The following is a 3931-nucleotide window of genomic DNA, read 5'->3' as shown; positions in this document are numbered from 1 at the left end:
GTCCAAACTATTTATCGTCCATGTTTCACTTCCATACATGGCTACACTCCATACAAATACTTTCAGAAATGACTTCCTGACACTTAAAGCTATACTCGATGTTAACAAATTTCTCTTCTTCAGAAACTCTTTCCTTGCCATTGCCAGTCTACATTTTATATCCTCTCTACTTCGACCATCATCAGTTATTTTGGTCCCCAAATAGCAAAACTCCTTTACTGCTATAAGTGTCTCATTTCCTAATCTAATTCCCTCAGCATCACCCGACTTAATTCGACTACATTCCATTATCCTCGATTTGCTTTTGTTGATGTTCATCTTATATCCTCCATTCAAGACACTGTCCATTCCATTCAACTGCTCTTCCAAGTCCTTTGCTGTCTCTGACAGAATTACAATGTCATCGGCGAACCTCAAAGTTTTTATTTATTCTGCATGGACTTTAATACCTACTCCGAATTTTTCTTTTGTTTCCTTTACTGCTTGCTCAATATACTGATTGAATAACATCGGGGGAGGCTACAACCCTGTCTCACTCCCTTCCCAACCGCTGCTCCCCTTTCATGTCCCTCGACTCTTATAACTGCCATCTGGTTTCTGTACAAATTGTAAATAGCCTTTCGCTCCCTGTATTTTACCCCTGCCATCTTTAGAATTTGAAAGAGAGTATTCCAGTCAACATTGTCAAAAGCTTTCTCTAGGTCTACAAATGCTAGAAACGTAGGTTTGCCTTTCCTTAATCTTTCTTCTGAGATAAGTCGATGGGTCAGTATTGCCTCACGTGTTCCAGTGTTTCTACGGATGATGGAGAACGATAAATTTATTAATTTGAAGTAAGGATCCCTGTACCGGAAACAAACGAGTCGAAAGTTATAAACGAAAACCTTTCTGATACCTCTGACAGTTGAATACACGTACCGGATCTTGTGTTGCTGGTAGTGTGGACAGAAACGAGGAAAAAATGTCCAAGAAACGTGGGCTCTAAAGTGCGTACCTTAACAGCTATCAACACTTGCTCAGTAGAGGAGATGTGTTTCACATTAGAGAAGATGAACGAATGGTCATAACTATTTCCAGTCAATGATCGGTTCAGTTGGACCAGAGGTCCCAGTCCATTCGATGTAAACACCGCCGACACCATTATGGAGCCGCAGTCAGCTTACACAGTGCCTTGTTGACAACTTGGGTCCACGGCTTCGTGGGATCCGCACCACGTTCTAACCCTACGAGCAGCTCTTACCAAGTGAAATCGGGACTCGTCTGATCAGGCTACGGTTTTCCTATCGTCTATGATCTAAGTGATATGGTCACAAGCCCAGGAGAGGCGCTGCAGGCGATGTCGAGCTATCAGCAAAGGCACTCGCGTCGGCCGTCAGCTGCCACACTCCGTTAACGCCAAATTTCGCCGCTCGGTTATTTCCCGCAGTGTTGCATATCTGTTAGCACTGACAACGCTACGCGAACGCCGCTGCTCTCGGTCGTTAAGTGAAGGCCATCGGCCACTGCGTTGTCAGTGGTGAGAGACAATGCCCGACATCTGGTATTCTCGGCACAGTTTTGCCACTGTGGATCTCGGAATACTGCATTCAATATCCATTTCCGAAATGGAATGTCCCATGCGTCTAGCTCCAACTACCATTTCGCTGTCATAGACTGTTAATCCCTGTCGTACGTCCACAATCACGTCGGAAACCGTTTCATATGAATGACGTGAGTACCAATGACAGCTCCGCCAATACACTGCCCATCTACACCTGTGTACGCGATACTACCGCCACCTGTATAAGTGTATATCGCAATCCCACGACTTTGTCACCACAGTGTAGGCCTCTAAGAAACTTCCCGGCAGATTAAAACTGTGTGCCGGACCGAGACTCGAACTCGGGAACTTTGCCTTTCGCGGGCAAGTGCTCTACCAACTGAGCTCCCCAAGCACGACTCACGCCCCGTCCTCACAGCTTTACTTCAGCCAGTACCTCGTCTCCTACTTTCCAAACTTTACAGAAGCTCTCCTGCGAACCTTGCAGAACTAGCACTCCTGAAAGAAAGGATACTGCAGAGACATGGCTTAGCCACAGCCTGGGGGATGTTTCCAGAATGAGATTTTCACTCTGCAGCGGAGTGTGCGCTGATATGAAATTTCCTGGCAGATTAAAACTATGTGCCGGACCGAGACTCGAACTCGGGACCTTTGCCCTTCGCGGGCAAGTGCTCTACCAACTGAGCTACCCAAGCACGACTCACGCCCCGTCCTCACAGCTTTGCTTCTGCCAGTACCTCGTCTCCTACTTTCCAAACTTTACAGAAGCTCTCCTGCGAACCTTGCATAACTAGCACTACTGAAAGAAATGGTATTCTGGAGACATGGCTTAGTCACAGCCTGGGGGATTGTTTCCAAAATGAGATTTTCACTCTGCAGGTTCGCAAGAGAGCTTCTGTATAGTTTGGAAAGTAGGAGACGAGGTACTGGCACAATCGAAGCTGTGAGGACTGGTCGTGAGTCGTGCTTGGATAGCTCAGATGGTAGAGCACTTGCCTGCGGAAGGCAAAGGTCCCGACTTCGAGTCTCGGTCCGGCACACAGTTTTAATCTGCCAGGAAGTTTATTATCAGCGCACATTGCGCTGCAGAGTGAAAATCTCATTCTGGGAACAGGCGTCTATCTTGAAGGAGACGTGGCTCTTCTGTGAACGCAGATTTTCGTGTGTGTTGAGGGCGGCCGGCGCACCCCCGCGCTACACCTGCCGGTCGATAGCAGCGCCCGCCACGGCTTGATTGATTGGCGGCTCTGGGCCAGCGTCTGTCTGCCGCGGCGCCTTTCGTTAGCGTCTCGCCTCACCTCTCAATCGTAGCACAGGACATCTTCCCTGGACGCTGACCGAGACGGAACTTCTCTGACGGGGTCAATAGTACAAATAGCAGTGACTAAAAAACGCACTGCAGCCTGACACTAACTTTTCTATTCCCTTCCTGTTTAAGGTGTACCAAAGCGAAGGGTGATGAGATTCAGCGGATACGGATTTTTTCTTCTTTTTTTGGTCAGCAGTCTTCTGACTGATTTGATGCGGCCCGCCATTACTGCCTCTCCTGTGCCAACCTCTTCATCTCAGAGTAGCACCTACCCCCAGCACTCCGTCTTCAGGCCACAAGTGGCCCATCGGGCCCATCCGACAGCCGTGTCATCCTCAGGGGAGGATGCGGATAGGAGGGGCGTGTGGTCAGCTCACCGCTCTCCCGGTCGTTACGCTGGTTTCCTTTGATCGGAGCCGCTACTATTCGGTCGAGTAGCTCCTCAATTGGCATCACGAGGCTGAGTGCACCCCGAAAAATGGCAACAGCACATGGCGGCCCGGATGGTCGCCCATCCAAGTGCCGCCGACGCCCGACAGCGCTTAACTTCGGTGATCTAACGGGAACCGGTGTGTCCACTGCGGCAAGGCCGTTGCATACCTACACCCAGCGTCCTCAGTTATTTGTTACAGATATTCCAACCTCTCCCTTCCGCCATACACTGATGCGACAAAAGTCATGCGTTAGCGATGTGCACGTACGGAGAGAGGTAGTATCGCGTACACAAAGTATAAAAGGGCGGTGCCTTGGCAGAACTGTCATTTGTACTCAGGTGATTCATGTGAAAAGGATTCCGACGTGATTATGCCATCACGACGGGAATTAACAGACCTCGAACGCGGAATTCTAGTAGGAGCTAATACACGGGACATTCTGTTGCGGGACGTTACGGAATTCGACATTCCGATATCCACAAAGCCAAGGTTGCGCCGAGAATACCAAGTTTAAGGCACTACCCCTCACGACGGACAACGCCGTAGCCGACAGCCTTCTCTTCACGACAGAGAGAAACGGCGTTTGCGTAGAGTTGTCAGTGATAACAGACAAGCCACAGTGCGTGAAATAACCGCAGAAATAAATGT

General features: G+C 49.1%; 1 pseudogene; it reads right to left on the bottom strand.

The window, feature by feature from the left end:
- Positions 1-3328: 3328 nt before the first annotated feature.
- Positions 3329-3446, bottom strand: LOC126163410 (5S ribosomal RNA; annotated as a pseudogene).
- Positions 3447-3931: the final 485 nt, after the last annotated feature.

The sequence above is a fragment of the Schistocerca cancellata genome, chromosome 2, assembly GCF_023864275.1.
Source record: "Schistocerca cancellata isolate TAMUIC-IGC-003103 chromosome 2, iqSchCanc2.1, whole genome shotgun sequence".
Taxonomy (NCBI): Eukaryota; Metazoa; Arthropoda; class Insecta; order Orthoptera; family Acrididae; genus Schistocerca; species Schistocerca cancellata.
This window is presented reverse-complemented; position numbering and strand designations above follow the sequence as displayed.